Genomic DNA, 18,874 nt, shown 5'->3' on the forward strand with positions numbered 1-18,874 from the left:
AAAATTTCCCATTTTTCATCTCATACATTCTTAGTCTTTGCAATACACAGTCTCACCAACCATGTATTTCTGATGTAAGTAGGTTTTATTAGGCATGATTGGAATCATCCATGGGTCATTCTCTTGTTCATGTACACAGTCCCCCATAAAGTTTTAAATGTCTTCTAATTGCTCCAACTTCACAAAAGATGGAATGAAAACATCCATACAGAAAATAGTGCCCTGTTTAAACAATATGAGGGTTTAATTTTAAATTAATAATGTTGAATAAGTCACCGTAAACTCACCAAGTCTTTTCCTAACGTCAATAATATCAAGTCACTTTGGAATGTACTGGATGTGTTTTTAGGCAGCTTTGATAATGAGGAATTTTGTTGAGTAAATTCACCTTTTCTTTTCACCAACAATTATGCATATGTATATAATTCTGAAAGGCATTCACACAAGGTTATTTTTGAATAGTAATACACAATCATTGCCCTTGGGACATGATTTATTCCCAAATATCCTAAAGCTTAAGTTTTAATATAAGGATAACAGAGGATTCTTGTTTAAAAAGAAAATCAATATGGATGGTGTTCATAGGCAGTCATTAAATTGTCTATGGAAATATCACTCAAATCACCACTAGAGGCAATGGGAACTGGGAAGTCTTGCATGAGTTCTGAATAATCACAGTGCCCAGGGATCCTGAAAGCTGGCATGACCATTGACTATTGATGGTTGAAGTTCTGGAAACAGATGCTTGTAATAGTATCCCATGATTCTGTGTTTCTCCCGAATCATCTTTTGGAACACAATTGATTACTGAAGGGATAACTGTATGCTGGGCTTCAGATGACTGATTTAATCCCTCAAACAACTAAAACTGAAGTGCAGTTCCTAGAATTTGAAATTCACATTGCTTTGCTTTTCCTGTACTCTATTCTTTATGAAATTGCTTGTGAATCATTTTTGTAAAATTCAGGTGTACAAGCCTTTCTTTGCTGAGTCACTGAAGTTTAGAAACCAGATTTCTAATTTGGAAACAGTAGCATCAAGTGTGTTGAATGGAGGTATAAGAGGTCAAAAGAGGGGATGCTGAGAAGATGCCCAGGAGACCCACAGCCCTCCACTGGCCTCTGTTGCATCTACTTTCTGTGAATGTAAGAAAGATAATCAGGAACCAAAATCTTCCCAGAGATAATCATTTTATTAGGTAAAGTATTATGAATTTTTGTATTCAAACAGGAAAAGCAATCTCAGCTAAAGATGCATGATGAAATTGTAATGATGGTTTAAAAAGATTACTCTAAACAAAGGTTTTGATTTAAAAAACCTGTCTCTTGAAATTGGACTGATTTTGCTTTTCCCAGAGGTGAAGGCTATCTAACCATGACATATCAGGCCTTCCTTTCCAAAGAAAGGAAAGGTCTCATGTAATTGCCCTTTTTTTATCCTTTTGATCATTCCTTGAACTCTGTGATTAACCAGTTATAACAATTTTTTCCTGAATATTACAAATATATTTGAACAGGAAATATGTGCTTCTTATTGGAAATAATGGTTCATTTGACACATTTCATTTCTGATTAACATGATGACCAGGTCTCAGTCAATACTAATTTGCTATTATCAGTACACAATATATAAGCTTAATCACATTTGACCAGTATTTGGTGTGCAGTTAACTTTTATAACTATAAAAGGTAATGAACCCTCATGCACATTCTTTTTCATTCATCTTGAATGAATATTAAAATATCTGAAAAGTGTTATCAATAATGGAAACAGCACTGAGATTTTTACAATCTAACAAGATGTATCTAAGCTGGTAATATTAGTCTTTCTTTCAGGAGATATGAAAGTATGGTGTAGTAACAACTCAATGAAGATTTGTACTAAAGGCTTATTTGTGCTTATACTGTCTATCAGTATCAGTCAGATTTTTGTTGCTGTATCCAAAATACCTGAGAAAAACAACTTACAGGAGAAAAATTTTATTTTGGCTCACATTTTCAGAGGGTTCAGTTAATGGGCAGCTGATTCCACTGCTTTGAACCTTCAGGGAGCCTGAACATCCCAGCAGAAGTGAATGGTAGAGGAAAGACGCTCAGCTCATGGCAGCTGGAGAGCAGAAAAAGAGAAGAGGGGACCAGGGATAAGATATACCCTTCAGTGGCATACCTTCAGTGCCATACTTCCTCTAAGTAGACTCCATTTCCTACAGTTTCCATCACTTCCCAACAATGGTATCAAATTATTAATATCAGTGGATTGGTCAAAGTCCTCATGATCCAATCATTTCTCAAAAGCCCCTCCTGAGAACATCACTGCATTGGTTACTAAGCTTTTAACACATGAGCCTTGGTGGGGCATTCAGATTCCAATCATAATAATCTCCTATGCAGGTTGATGAAGAGTGTTCTTAGTTACTCAGAGACCGAGGTGAATGGAGAGTCCTCAATCTCTTCCTGTCACTACCTCAACATGTAGTTTTCTATTTGCTGCAGCAAAACAAGAAGAGCTAGGGGATAAAACATTTGCTTTCGCTTTTAATTACCTCTGAATTTAAGTAACACAAAGCTGTTCAACTCAAAGCCTTTTCGACAGAAGTAGAAACATGACTCTCACCATCTGTCAGGGGGCTGAGAAATCTTCCTGCGTTCCCAGGAGAAGGGGAACAGCAAAATTGGTAAGCACATACTATTATTCTTGCCACATAATTAAAAGGTAATAAGCTAGGGTGGCATAAGGTTGAAATACATAAGAATTACTACAGAACCCATATCATTATTTCTTCAACTTTGAAGCAACATTATCTCATTTTATTTAACACTGTAAAACACTTTATTCACATAGCATCTCTCAGTATTAGTCAGATTTTTGTTGCTGTGTCCAAAATAACTGGATCAGTGGGATCCCTTCCTTGTTACAATTTTCAGACTTCCTCAGCCCTGAAAACAATAATTCCATGATAATGCTTTAATAGTTGCTCCCAAACTTGTGGAATTGTGGCATGCTTCAGACACCTTTGATCAGCCATTTGAACACCTCTGCAGTCCTCCACAACTCCTCAATGTATACTCCAATATTTTTAATGTTCTTTAATTGGGAATCCCTGCTATTCTTCCTGTCCGATAGTTTCAACCCCACTTCGCAATAGTATCACTGAAAAGCTCTATGTGACCACTGGTTCAGGGACCCCCCTCCAGAAGATTCTGATTCAATAGATCCGATCCAATGGTTCCTGGCAATATCAGCATTATGGTTTAAGAACCATCCTGATGGTTAGAAAGCACTGTGCTCACTTGGACCTTTAATTCTAGATCTATTGGGCTGGGCATTGTCATAATAAGTTTAATGTCTGTGTGTAATGGCTCATAAAGATAAGAGATTTGAATACTATGTTGATTATTTCATCAATCATGAAATAAACTTATTTTATAAGGTTAATGCATTCTCTCTGTAGAAAAAAAAAAGACACCCACAACAAAACAAATCAACAGTCCCCCACCTAAAGGCTAAAACAAATGAGATTTTGATGTGTTTCCCTCCAGTATTTTCATTATGCATTAATTTCTTCATGCAACTTAGAAATCACTGTATCCATAATTTGCCTATGTTTTTACTTGATATTATAGCTATCAATTTTCCATGTCATTTATTCTTCTTTTAAAAGATTATTTTCACTAGATTTGTAATAGTCAATCAATAATTAATAATTTCAGTTTAATTCTTCCTGAAATTTGAAAATTTATTTATTATACATCATAAATAATATTTTGACAAGTGTCTTCTGGATAAATGTTTGCATTTTTATTGTTTCCGTAATACAGAAACTCCAATGAGGGAAATATGAGGTATAATTATATGATTTTTTAAAAATTATTATTTTTCCTTCTTTAAGACTTTACTAAATTCCAACCACACAACAAAAGCAATATAAATGAACATCCACATTTTTGTGCTTTTACTTATTGAATCAAGTGCCAAGCTCCCAGAAAAAATAAAAACAAATATCATGATTCTTATTTATCCATTTTTGTTTAATACTGTGGATAAATTAATTTTTATGTATTATGTGGTCAAAATAATTTCAATTTTATGTATTTTCATTCATTTTCTCCACTTTTCTTCTGTGGATCTGAGAAATAAGGACAGTAAAAAGACAAGTCAGAAGCCCAATCCATGTTTTAAGAGGTGGCAGGGGGTTGGAGTTGTGGCTCAGCAGTAGAGCGCTTGTCTAGCATGCGCGGCGAGGCCCTGGGTGTGATCCTCAACACCACATAAAAATAAAGAAACAAAATAAAGGTATTGTGTACAACTAAAAAGTAAATATTTTAAAAAAAAAGAGGTGGCAGAAGCCCAGAGCCCCCTGGGATGAGAATCCTTCAAACACAGGCACATAGAAAACAGGGCAACTCTCATCAGTGACAGTCAGTGGCACAGTGTTTGGTGCTCACTCTTGTGTATCCAGCTTCATTACATCCTGTTTCTGGGAGGTTTTGTGTTATTTACATTTTTAATACTTTCTATTTATTTTCCTGTGTTTGGTGGTGATGTTGGTAGGACTGACTAACAAAGATAACATGGAAGGCCTACCCATTAAAGAAAATGGTAAATTCTGTCTCTGCATGTGTAGAGTTTTCCTTATTCAAATTGATAGGCAAATCTTAGGTAAAATACTGAGCACACACTTATCTAGACAAGTAGGTAAAGTACTTTAGGACTTTTTCAAGTATAGAATGGAGATACTATCCACTTTATTTCACTCTGGTAGAGCTCACTCAACCACCATTTATAACATTTCATAACAAATATTATCACCAACTAAATTATCATCAAATATCCCAAAGGACTATTATTCTTCCTCCATCTTTTATTCACTGAACCTCAGCAGTCAGCTTTCCAGAGCTGAAAGAAACATGACCTGAATGATATGTGCTTTTTCTGTGTGCTTGTTTAGTTTTATGAAATTTCATGACTTGCATAAAATCACATAAACACCTTCACAGTTAAGACTGAAATCTGTTCAATTGCCACAAAGTAATTCTCCCCTGATCCCCTTTTAAGACTCAGATCTTCCTTGCTTCACACCCCTAGTCCCTGAAGATCACTCATCTTTTCTTTATTTCTTATATATATGTTTTGAGAATATTGTAGAAATAGAATCAGAGGATATGTAACTTTTTGGTATTGCCTTTTCTTGCTCAGAGTAATTCGTTGGAGATACATAAAAGTTGTTGAGAGCATCGGTAGTTGGTTTTCTTTTTATTGCTGAGTGGTATTCCATTGTATGAAGATATCACAATTTCTTCATTCATTCACCAATTGAATGACATTTGGGTTGTTTGCAATTTTTGATAATTACCAAAAAAAAAAAAATCTGCTGTGAACACTTGTCTACAGATGTTTAAGTGGACATAAGTTTTCATTTCTCTACAATAAATGCTGCAGAGTGTGATTGCTATGTCATATAGTAAGCTTACTTTACTTTCATTTTATAAGAAAACAGACTATGGTACAGAGTATCTGAACCATTTTACACTCTCATCAGCAATGCATCAGTGGTGCAGTTTTTCAGTATCCTGCTCAGCATCTGATGTCCTTAGTTGTCTATATATTTTTTTTACCATTCTAATAAGTGCAGTGCTATATGGTCAGGATTCTTGGTTGCATTTTTCAAATGGCTAATCATGTTGAACCATGTTTTTATATTTCTATCTTTGTTGAAGTGTCACTTAGATTTTTTTAAAATAGTTTAATTTTTTAGTTGTAGATGAACATAATACCTTTGTTTTATTTTTATATGGTGCTGAGGATGGATCTCAGTGTCTCACACATGGTAGGCAAGCACTCTACCACTGAGTCACAACCCCTCACTTCAAATTTGTAAGGCAATTTTCTAATTGAATTGTGATTATTTGCTTCTAAGTTTAAAGTATTTATATATTTTGGAAAATTATCTCAGCTGAGGTGTGATTGTTAAAAGATTTCTTTCATGTCAGATCCAAGCCTCAGCTCCTAGTGTTAATCAGACTGACACAAGCAGATTACAAACACAAAAGACTTACTTTGAAGAGAGCTTCAATCTCCTAAGGACCATTTATTTAACCTCTTTGATATCAGGAAGGAAGTATTGGGGAATTGTCCCTGGGTGTTTCTACTCTGTCCTAGGCTAGAGTATAGATTGGAGAAAGAGCTCAAAGGGCAAAGAATGAATCTGGTAAAACTGCCCATTGGTATTTTTGTGCAGAATATGATTTGATATTGGAATAACGATAGTGATTTTCCAGAAGTGACTCTTTACTCAAGATTATGAATAATAATAATAGCTGAATATCCATTAGATACATTACAGAATAAAGAAATGTCAATAATCAAAAGAAAGATTGATGTTATATAATTTTGCAGCAAAAAATTGCAGTAAAAAGTGGTAAAATTTGCCTTTCCATTTAAAGGGTTTTATCTCTCTTTTGCGTGAAATAGCCAAAGGAAAGTATAAAATAAAGGAAAAGGGGCAGCACTATTTTCATTTTTATGATAGTTCTTCTGAGTTTATAATTTGGCAATATGTTACCTTTTGTAAGCATCCTCTGGCGACTTAAGAATGATAGTTGTCTCACAAGTTCAAAAGAGAGATACACTTTCAATTTTTGGTTTCAGCAGATAGAATAACACAAATTACTCTGACAGTAGAACAAGAAAATCAGAAAATTGTCAAAGTAGCTTTGCAATATGATGCCTCAGAGCCACTGAAATTTTAGCATCTAATTCCAGAAGGTACTTTGAATTCATGTAGTCAGATTTAACTACAGGGGGCACACTTGGGGACACAACTTTGATATGTACTCCAGATCAATCACATTCTGATTTGTAGATATTTTGTTATTGATTTGTTGACAACTTAAATAATATTTGGCCTAGAGAAACAAAGTGAGTTCTCCAAGTTTGTGACAATTGGATTAAGAGTGATTTTCTTGATATTACTAATCTACTCCCATAATTATTTGTTGTGACTATCAATCATGAATTTTGTACTATCACAGAACTCTAATATCTTATGATATAATAGGAATGTACATACCATTGGCTAACAGAATCTCTATAAGCTGTAATAAAGAAAAGAACTCATTTTCAGCTCACGCTACGACTACCACGATCCAGACATCAGGAAATGGGCTTTGCCCCTGTCCTCTCCCACATCAAGGAGCTTATGACTAAGAGTGGATATCTGGTCCCTTCAGACTTTAGTGCCTTGAAGGTCTGATGCCTCAAGAAAGGCAGAGGGCACCCACCTTTCGTCTGCTTCGTAAATTTCATGTGTGTGCATCTACTGGCACAATCAGTAACACATCCAAAATCCTAGATGCAGCTGATTTGGGGCAAATGGATTTCACCTTTACAAACATGTTTTATGCATTCATACATAAAGAAAGAATTAGAATGAATGCTGAATGCAGTAAAAATATATTATTGGGCAAGGTCTGAATGAGATTGTAAATACTTTCAAATATGGAATGCCTTTTTCCACCTTCCCTATTTAATTCATATTTTAGGTGGGCATAAAGGTCTGGATGACCATCATTTTCCCTCAGCACTTGAAAAATATCATTATAGTATTCTCTAGTATTATGAGCCTTTGGGAAGAATATAATCATGTTTTGTTGGCTTTTCTGTTCTGCAAGATTACAGATTTTTTAAAGATTTTTATTGCCTTTCGAGGTCCTCTGGTTTTCTTTGTTGTTTCTAGCAATAGATGACTTTTTTTAACCAAAAAAAAATGTTCAGCATTTATAGTGTTTTATCAAACTTAAGAGTCATAATTTCTCAGTTGGGTAGGATCAACCACTTTCTCTTTAAACAAGCCTGCTCTTTTTCTCTATATTTTCTTTCTCTGATACCCTTATTTTAAATATATTTGACAATCTTGTTATGCTATATGGATACTGAAGCTCTTCTTTCTCCTCTTCTGAGGTATTTTGTTGTTAGAAATCATGTGGTAGTGTTTAAGCTTATGATCTTCAGGGATGGCATGGCCTTTCTGGCACCTAGGTATTTACTTCTCTCTTAGGATCAATTGCTTTAAATATTGCTTAGGTCATATAGTATCTAGAATTTAGATGTTAATGTGGGAGTTCTGAATGTCCTCCTTATCACTGAGAATAGAAATGTTTATTGTACATTGTCCTATTCTTTATGTTCCTCTTACGTATCTTCATAAGGGCCCCATTACAATCTCTCATTTTGGATGAAGTTTGTTCTTTTGGGGCTTCTTTTATAAGTCTAGCATTTAGCATGGGTAAAAGAAAAAGAGTTTATCTATGAGTATCTCAGATGCATCTTCTAAACAGCTTCTGAACCTTGTGAAATTGCTTGCTAATATCAGCTACAGTTTTTTTCCAGGTTAATTAAACAGGTGTGTGGCCAGAGCAAGGCTTACAGCATTGGTCTTTCACATAGTGACTTTCCATTTCTCTCTCCACCTGACCAGCATCATTAGCTGCAGAACCAATTGCCACCCACATTTTTCTCTAATACTGTTTCATGCTGGCAGCCGCAGAGCTTGCTTTTCTCACAGATCCCTGTCTACAGGGATTATTTCCTCATTTAAGACTTCCTTTCTCATTGAAGCATCAAAGCACAAAAACATATACCCAGCAATGCCCCAACACACTCCAATTTGGTTTCCAAAACAGAAATACTTTGTTAACCAGAGAAGATGTAAATTGATTTTTTATAGCCCATCTATAGAGGTCTCAACCATACTCAGCTTCCATACCCAAAAGCTGACTCAAGATTGAGGCATTTTTCTCCCATTTTATTGAAGTGGAATTTTCTCTGCTTTTATGTTTTCCTTGACATGTTCAGTTTATAATGCAAAGAAAAATGAGTAAATTCTGCTCAAAATTTTAGCAAGAAATGTCACTTTATTGTCTTGGGTTTTTTTTTTCTCAAGTTTAATTTTCTGGCCCATATAAAAGCATGGTTAAAAGGGAAATGGTCCAAAAAGTTAAACTGAGTCTTTTTTGACCTTAGTGACAGAAGTGGCCCTCAGCTGAACAAAAGGACACCCTTTGCTATACAGCACCAAAATGCATTTGAGGCAAAGTTTATGAAAATATTTAAAGTGATTTTGTTATGGTTTGAATTAATAATTAATTAAATCATTATTAATTATTAATTAATTAAAAATACAATTAACATAATTAATTAAAGTTGTGTTATTAATTAATACAATTAATAAGTCATAGGTTATATATTAGGATTAGGAAATAAAGATTAATAAAATAAAGGATAATAGGATTATAAGATAAGCATTATAGATTTAGTGATGTTAAGTGACCTTAGACCGTCCTAGTTATAAGACAGAAGAAGTAACAGTAAGATAGAAGTAGTAACAGTAAGATTTAATAGTACAATAATATAATCACATAACTGTAAAACATTGGATTTAAGGTTGTTAGCAATAAGATATAGACAACATAAGGTGACAAGTGTATGCTGGTAGGTTAAATAAAATTAGAGTTACAGACAAATATAAGTAACAGATAGGTATAGGCCAATAGAACAATAGTTAAATATAATGAAATAGTTATAGACAAGTATAAGTAAGTATAGCCATAGTGACTCCATCTTTATGGTTCCCATGTGAAATTGTTACATAAGCTATTCTTAAAATTTTTTTAAAATTGTTTTTCTGTGCTTCATACACCCGCAAATGTACTCAAACCCAGAATATACAACCCAAACTGTGCTCAAACCCAGGATGTGGCTGTCTGATTCTGCTCTGCTAACTGCTTTTTTCAGCCCTTGCTTGCAATTCACAGATTCCATAGGAATTTCAATTTTGAGGGCTTCATGTCCCTTCATGAGTTTATGACAGAAACAGCATCTGTCTGAGAACCTGCAGCTTCACACTTCTCTATTAGAAAAAGGACTGTGGGTTGGCAATTTCAGCAGTTATAGAAAATACACACGTTGAATCTGGATTTGGAACCATTTCCATAGAGAACCTCCAGCTGCAGCAATAGTTGCTATCTCCAGAGAAAATCCTTATGAAGTACAAACCTTCCCAACTGGATAAAATTGAGTAGATCTACTTTGGCTCTGCTGTGTAGACCTGGGGTTTTCAGTCCTGAGTGAGCCAATCCAGGGATGCACAATGCAGAAAGTTGGTCTGTTCACTGGCAGTGCCCTTATTACAAAGGATGTCTTAAGGGTAACAACAGATTGGTTGAAGACTTCTCTTTCAAATGTCCTCTTGATTTTTTTTTTAAGATAATGTTTTCAGAACTCTGCATAATCTAGTCTCGCACTTAAGAACCAGGCCAAGTGGGTTATGAACTCCCATTTTTACCCCAATTACAGATTGCAGAATCACATCGGTTACACATCCACATTTTTACATGATGCCATATTAGTGACTGCTGCTAATATATGAAATATGATATGTCAAGAGCTTTGTAATGTTTTGAAAAACCAATAAAAAAAAGAAAAAAAAAGAACCAGGCCAAACATGACAGGAGAATTAGGGAAACTGGTCTAGGCTCTGGAAGGAAAGACACACCCACAGGATGCTACGATAATAAGCCTAGGACAAAGCAGTCTGTCCTGTGTATAGCCCAGCCCAGGCTCCAGCATCAGTGACCCTAATAAGCACTATTAATCCTGAGTAATCATGCACATGTGTGTGTAGACACACACACACACACACACACACACACACACACACACACACCACTATGCCCACAGAGCTATTTAGAACTGGAGGAAAAAGTGACATAAAGTAAGTTTCAATTGCAATTTGTTCAAAACTGTTTTGTGTATAGATCTAAAAATGTAATTCCCATTATTTTCAAACTAAAATGACCTTTGTATAAAGTGGTCATGGAAAAACCTTAAGAATTACTGGCTACAAACCTCAGTAATTAAGCCCTCCCACCCTAAAAACAAATCAGGCAGTCACTTCTCTTCACTTTCTACTTCAAATTAATTATTCAGGAAAAGCTTGGAAGTGTCACTTTTGAAAAGAACTTACCCTAGGGAAGAGGAAGTGTAATGTTTGGCAATTGAAAAGGTGAATAAAAATCAGCTGTATGATTGATAGGCTAAAAATCCCAAGGCTGTTGAGAAAAAGCCTCTTTTTTGCATCTCTCATCCACTGAGATGGTATTACCTATTGAATTTTGGCATTTCCTAGAAAATCATCTAACTCAGGGGTTTCACATTGAAATCCTGAACTTCTCTAAAACTAGTTTTGGGAGCAGCTGCAAAGAATAGAAACTGTGAAGAGTTTAAAATCAAAGATAAATTTCTAAAAATTACTCTCAAAGCACACAAGCTTAAAAACTTCAATTGTTATTTATTTGTAATTAGCCAAGGCATCTGTTTTTCTTCCACTTGTTCATTCTTAACATAAAAAATTCATCTCTACAGAAATTTTGAGATCCACACAGCAATCCCTCTACTTTGACACTTAGTAAGTTACCTCTGGAAGAAATTATTCCTAAAATTTTGTTATTTTTTTCTTTTAAATTTTTATTGTTTTTATATTCAGACTTACAAGAAGATGCAAAAATAGTACTAAGAAATTATGTGAACTTATCCCCAGAGATAACATTTTACATGGCATATCCAAATCAGGAAAAATGATGGCATAACACAATTCACAAGCGAACTCACTTTACTTAGAATTTTCTAGTTTTTTGTGACCTCACTTTTTCTGTGTGCTTGTATAGTTCTATGAAATTTCATGACTTGCATAAAATCACATAAACACCTTCACAGTTAAGACTGAAATCTGTTCAATCACTACAAAGTAATTCTCCCCTGATCCCATTTTAAGACTCAGATCTTCCTTGCTTCACACCCCTAATCCCTGAAGATCACTCATCTTTTCTTTATTTCTTATATATATGTTTTGAGAATATTGTAGAAATAGAATCAGAGGATATGTAACTTTTTGGTATTGCCTTTTCTTGCTCAGAGTAATTCGTTGGAGATACATAAAAGTTGTTGAGAGCATCGGTAGTTGGTTTTCTTTTTATTGCTGAGTGGTATTCCATTGTATGAAGGTACCACAATTTCTTCATTCATTCACCCATTGAATGACATTTGGGCTTGCAATTTTTGATAATTACCAAAAAAAAAAAATCTGCTGTGAACACAGATTTTTAAGCAGTCATAAGTTTTCATTTCTTTACAATAAATGCCACAGAGTGTGATTGCTATGTCACATAGTAAGCTTACTTTACTTTCATTTTATAAGAAAACAGACAACCATTTTCCAGAGCATCTGTACCATTTTACACTCTCATCAGCAATGCATCATTTGTGCAGTTTCTCAGTATCCTCCTCAGTATCTGATGTCCTTAGTGTTCTCTCTCTCTCTCTCTCTCTCTCTCTCTCTCTCTCTATATATATATATATATATATATATATATATATATATATATATATATATATATATATATATATTTGGCCATTCTAATAAGTGTGGTACTATATGGTCAGGATTCTTGGTTGTATTTTTTAAATAGTTAATCATGTTGAATCATGTTGAATCATGTTTTCATTTTCTATCTTTGTTGAAGTATCACTTAAAATTTTTTAAACAGTTTAATTTTTTTAGTTGAAAGTGAACAGAATACCTTTATTTTATTTTTATGTGGTGCTGAGGATGGAACCCAGTCTCTCACATGTGGTAGGCAAGCACTCTACCACTAAGTCACAACCCCTCACTTCAAATTTTTAAGGCAATTTTCTAATTGAATTGTGATTATTTGCTTCTGAATTTAAGGTATTTATATATTTTGGAAAATTCCTTCAGCTGAAGTGTGATTGTGAAAAGATTTCTCCCAGAATCTAACATGCCTTTTCATTTTCTTAATAGAATATTTCACAGAGCAAAGGATTTTAAAGAAATTTTTAATTTCAGTATGAAATTTTTTTTCACCAGCTATATATTTATGGGGGGACAAATCTAAGAAGTAAAGAAATACATTTAGGTTACAAATAGTGTTGTCTATATTTTGTTGTAAAGTTTTTATAGCTTTTTAATTTATATGTAGACCAATAATCTATTTTTAGTCAATTGTCAATAAGATGTGAAAACTGCATAGATATTTATATATTTATTCATCTATTTATTTTGCCTATTGACTTCCAAATGTTCTAGCATCATTAAATTGCTTTTGAAATTTTCTTAATATCAATTGGCATACTTACCTGGGTATATTTCTAGACTTTACACTCTTCCATTGATCATTGTGTTAGCTCTCTATCAATATCATTATTGATTTATTTCAGTAGTTAGTAAGATTTGAAATTGCATAGTGTGACTCAGCCAAATTTATCCTTCTTTTTTCAAGACTGCTTTTGCTACTCTAGTTACTTTGTCTTTCTAAATTCAATATCATTAGTCATTAAGAAAATGTAAATTGCAACTAAATGAGATACCATTACACACAACTAAAATGACTTTAATCAAACTGATCAACAATCCTAAGTATTGGTAATCATGTGGCAACTTCAACCTTAACTGCAATACTGACTGGCAGGACTATAAATGCCATTTCAACTTCAATGAACTATTTGGCAGTTTCTTAAAAGTTAAATATATAATATTATCCAGTATTTCTATTCCTGGGTACTTACCCCAGAAAAGTGAAAATATGTGTCTACACTATGTCTTGTGGGTGAATGTTCATGACAGACAAAATGTAGAAACAATTCAATGTCCATGACCTATCCAAATATCCTATCCACGTAATAGATTACTATTCAATAATAGAAGGGCTGTTGTTACTGATATATAATAGAACCTGGATGATCCTTGAAAATGTTGAGAAAGCCAAACACAAAAGGCCAAAGTGTTTTATTGCATTTATAAGAATATAAAAAAAAGACTCATCTAAAAGCACAGAAAGTAGATTAGTGATTGAGTTCAGGTGTGGATGTAGATGGGAAAATGGGAATTTGGGGGTGAATGAAAAACAATTCTAAAGCTGAACATGGAATGGTTGCAAAATTCCATGCTTGCTACAAGTATCAGCCTGTCCACTTCCAATGTGTAAATATTATGGCATGTAAGTCCTATCTTAAGGAGTCTCTAGAAGAATGCAGTACTCCAAGCAAGTAACAATTAAATTTCCCTCATGGTGGATGTTCTATTTTATGTATTTTTTTGGACTTGGGGTTAGATGTCTGATTTTATGAAGTACCTTTGTCACTACATGAAAATGCTTACTGATATTGTTTGAATATTTTCCAAACAAATTAAATCTAGGTTCCTTAACTTAGTTTTTTATAGTTTGAAGTTCTAATAGTTCAGAGTTCCAGGTACATCCATTCCCATGGGGCTCAGAGCAGTACTCTTTTTAAATAACAAATTTCACTTTGAATCACACAGCAGAGTCTTTTATGAAAGGATTATAAGAAAAGAGAAACATGTTTTTATAAATCTAAACAACTTACCAATTTATTATGTTAGTCAGTAACATATTAGAATAGTATAAAATATGTTCCAAGTTCAATATATTTACAATATAGAACTATTTCACAAGTGTTTGATTTTTTCTAGACTAATGAAAATATCTTATGAGACAAATGGAGACAAATCTTTGGGATCTTCCTGTTAAGTTTATAATTAGAAAAAATTAAACAAAATCTGCAAATATTTTTAAAGATATTTGGGAGTAGATTTTCAGACTGATATATAAAGCTGTGCAAATAAGTTTTAAAAAATTTGAAAATTTCTTCAAGTTATCTTCTCTACTTCTTTTATATTCATTTATTTCTTTGGGTAATTGTTATTGTTATATTCTGGAGCAAACTACCAATATTTTAAACAAATCAATTTTCCATTTTTATAAAAAACAAAATTAGTCCATTTTCTTGGATACAGAATTGAATTTCTCTGTCACAATCATTCTAGTTGTTGTATGTAGGAAGACATATTGCAGATAAGAATAACAGAAAGAAAAATGAAAAAAAAAATAACAGAAAGGTGGAACTACATAGCGGCAGGGTTTTACATACTATTAAATAAAGTTAATTTTAATTGAAACCACAGTGCATAAATTGATCATATTAAAAAAGCAAATATCTAGAAAATAAATTGTAGAAATTCAGTCAAGGAAATCAGAAGAGAGTCAAAATGGTACCCTAGGGGGAAAATTATTAAAAAATAAAAAAGGCAGTAATGAAATAATTGAAGAATGAAGAAGATATGTCACAGAGAAAAAAAAATTAGCAAAATGAAGAGAATTTCTCAATGGTTATTACATTCAATTAGGAGGCAGAGGTGGCCATAATGGGTTCAAAACTAATATCTGATTACATATTGTTTGCATGAGTCTTGAGAGATATGTATTGGTTGAAAATGAAAGAAAAAAATAGAAAAGTATACTCTATGAAAAAGGTAATCAAAAGAAATGTGGAGGTGAGTATACTAAGAAGAAAAATAAACTTTAAACAAAATATTGGCATAAGAGACCAAGGACATTAAATATTGATAAAATGGCCAATACATCAAGAAAACTTAGCAATAATAAACATATGTGCATTAAACATTAGACTCTCAGAACATAGGAGACACACAATGACAAACTTGAAGGCTGAAACAAAAATTCTAAAAATATAGCTATATGTTTAAATATCTCACTTTCAATAATCTGTACAGCACCTAGATATAAAATCTAGGAAGAAATTGAAAACTTTATAAATACTCTAAAGCAATGATGGCCAACAATACTAGAATACACAGTGCTTCTCAAGTGTAAATCTAACTCTTCTCAAGTTTAATTTTTTTATCTAAACTATTCCCTGTGAGATGAATATCCTTCCATTTAAGTTAAATTTTCTCACTGTTGTTTCTTCCTCTCCCATGATACTTTCTTCTGAATATGGTACCAGGCACACTGGGCAGTCTTCATTCTTCATGGCATTGTGGAAGGTATATTCAGAGTTTTCATATTTAGACTTTTGTTAACTTCCCTTGCAGGGTAGCTGACCTTATTCTTGGACATGTATTTTTGATTTCTGCAGATGTAGTAAATGCTTAGTATTTATTTCTGAACCATACTACTACTGTTTTGCTTAGGACTAGGACCCTTATGTTAAGTGGAATGGCCATAAGTCATCTTCCTTTGTAGACGAAGTGTGTTCCTGAGGATTGTGTTCCTAACACTCTTAAAATATGACTATTCAGTTTTCATTCAGTATACACAACTTGCAGAGTATATTAGTTTCTATTGCTAAATAAGAAATTATCAACAATCTGGCAGCTTAAAAACAGCATGTGCAGTTTCTAAACATCATGAATCTAGGTACTGTTTAGCTGAGTTTTCTGCTCCAAGTCTCACAAGAAAACAAAGCGTGTTTTAGGTTGTATTTCTTTCTGGAGCTCAGAATTCTTTTTAAATTATTTTATTTCTTAAATTTTATTTTTTAATTTTTGTTATACATTACATATATTTTGACATATTTATACAAACCTGAAGTATGTCTTATTCTAATTAGGATTCCAGTCTTAAGGATGTACATGGTATGGATATTCACTGTGGTGTATTCATATACGTGCATAGGAAAGTTATGTTAGATTTTTTCCATTGGAGCTCAGAATTCTCATACAAGCTCTTGTAGCTGACAGAACTCAGCAACTCAAGATAATAGGACTGAAGTCCTCACTTTCTCACTGTTGGTCAAGGATAACTCTCAGCTCCCGTGCTTCTGTAAATATCAGTGTAAGACTATATAGTACACAAGCATATTCAATAACTTTTTTTTTGTCCTCTGAATGACTAAAATTCTTGAGTAGGTTCATGAAAATTGAAAGAGTTTTCCTGGTTTTATGCCCAAAAGATTATCTTTTAATGAGACTACAATAGATAACAAAGAGAATGCTTCATTTTCCTATTCCGAGTATAATTTGGATCATTCATGCAATTCCCTTGAGTAGCCTTAATTCTATTTAAGTTTGAAATAATAGCTGATGGACTAATGCTAACCAAACAGAATTCCCTAGCTTTTTAAATTCAGTATCCCCTTGCTGGCAATAGGAAAAGTCAGTATAGCAGAGCATCCTCATGATACATACTCAGGGAAGCTGGAACCATGTCCAATATGGCAATGTTCAGTTTTAAAGAAATGACAAATAGCTCTACCTCTCTCTTTCCATCTATCTATCCCTACCTCTTAAATCAGTACACATTTTATACATACACCATTGGTCAGAATCAACACAGAAAATCTTTCCTCCATTATGACATCAGACTCTGATAAATTCCTGGTAAACTCTAGACACAAAGTTCCAGAAGGATTGCAATTGGAGGAGAGCTAGTCTCCTGAGTAGCCCATAGAGTTTGTTCATAGAAAGAAGATTGATAATCATTTAACTTCACAAGAAGTCACTTAGCAAATATAACTTTGTTTAAAAGTAATGCATCACTTCTGTTTTAGTCAGTTTTTTTTCTGCTGCTGTGACTAAAGGACCCAACCTGCACAATTATAGAGGAGAAGGAATTTATTGAGGGCTCAAGGTTGCAGAGGTCTCAGTCCATAAAAGGATGGCTCTATTGCTCAAGGCTCAAAGTGAGGTTGAACATGGAGGGAGAGTGTAGTGGAGGGAAGCAGCTCACATCATGGTGAGAAAGAAGAGAGTCCACTGTCCAGATACAAAATATGTACGCCAAATCCACGCTCCAATTCCCACCTCCTCCAGCCATACCTTGCCTCTTTAGGGATTAACTCACTGATTAGGCTAAGGATATAACTCAATCATTTCTCCTCCAAATCTTTCATTCTCTCATAGGTGAGCTTTCAGGGAACACCACATCTAAACCATAACAACTTCTTATTATGTCTTCTTATGTGAGACACGATTGAGATATTTACTTCTGTTCTTGAGACTCTTTAAACAAGGAAGTCAAGTCACATCACATGGACAGAAAGAAATAACTCAAATATTACCTGCAGCAGGAAAGATAGAGGCTGGGAATTTAAATTCTCCTCAGTGGTAATATATTGTTTCCAAACACAGATTTCATACTCATAATTCATGATTTTTGTTTGCTAAAATGAAGAAATGTTAGTCTCATATGCTTGAAGTTGTTTACTATGAATTTACATCTTATTTTTATTTTTAAATTTTTAAAATCTTGGGTGTTTTACTGAAAATCAAGAAGAGGAGAAATCATGGGTTATTACTAGTTAAAATTTGAAACTAGAATATATCAATTGATCCATTAATTGAATTACAGTGTTTTTAAGGCAGTCACGTTCAGTTATATACATGTCTGAACACTTAAGCTAGATTAAACCCATTTCAAACCCCATTGCAATCCCCTTCATGTTAATTGCTCTAGTTCACAATGGATAGTACAGTTCAGCTGATGCTGCTGGGATCCATCACCCGAAAAACAGGTCACAAAGAGACCTTGGGAAATGTTTTATTATTCACATCATCTATGAGCATCCATTAGTAGCAATTTTCAGCCAGGTGAAGAACAAACATCAGCTGAAAATATATCTTCGAGCTTTTGTGAGAATTGCATTACTGTTTTTTCACATACTCTCTTTAGTGTATAATTACAAGCATCAAATGATTGCATTAAACAGGTAGTTTTTGAGGCAACAAACAAAACAATCCAAAAGTCTGATGGCTTTGCTGGCCATGATTTCTAACTAATTTTCTTAGTTATAGTTTTCCTACTCTTGAGCATAAAAGTTCATTGAATATTAGTGTTTCACATACTGTCTTCAAATATATTTCTTGTTAACTCTAAGTCCTTCTTATCAAGTAAATGTAAGCATTTCATTTTAACAGTGGTGTTGGAAATCATATTTTAGTGATTCTCAATTATATCATATGTATCATTTTATAATAATT

The sequence above is a fragment of the Callospermophilus lateralis genome, chromosome 1, assembly GCF_048772815.1.
Source record: "Callospermophilus lateralis isolate mCalLat2 chromosome 1, mCalLat2.hap1, whole genome shotgun sequence".
Taxonomy (NCBI): domain Eukaryota; kingdom Metazoa; phylum Chordata; class Mammalia; order Rodentia; family Sciuridae; genus Callospermophilus; species Callospermophilus lateralis.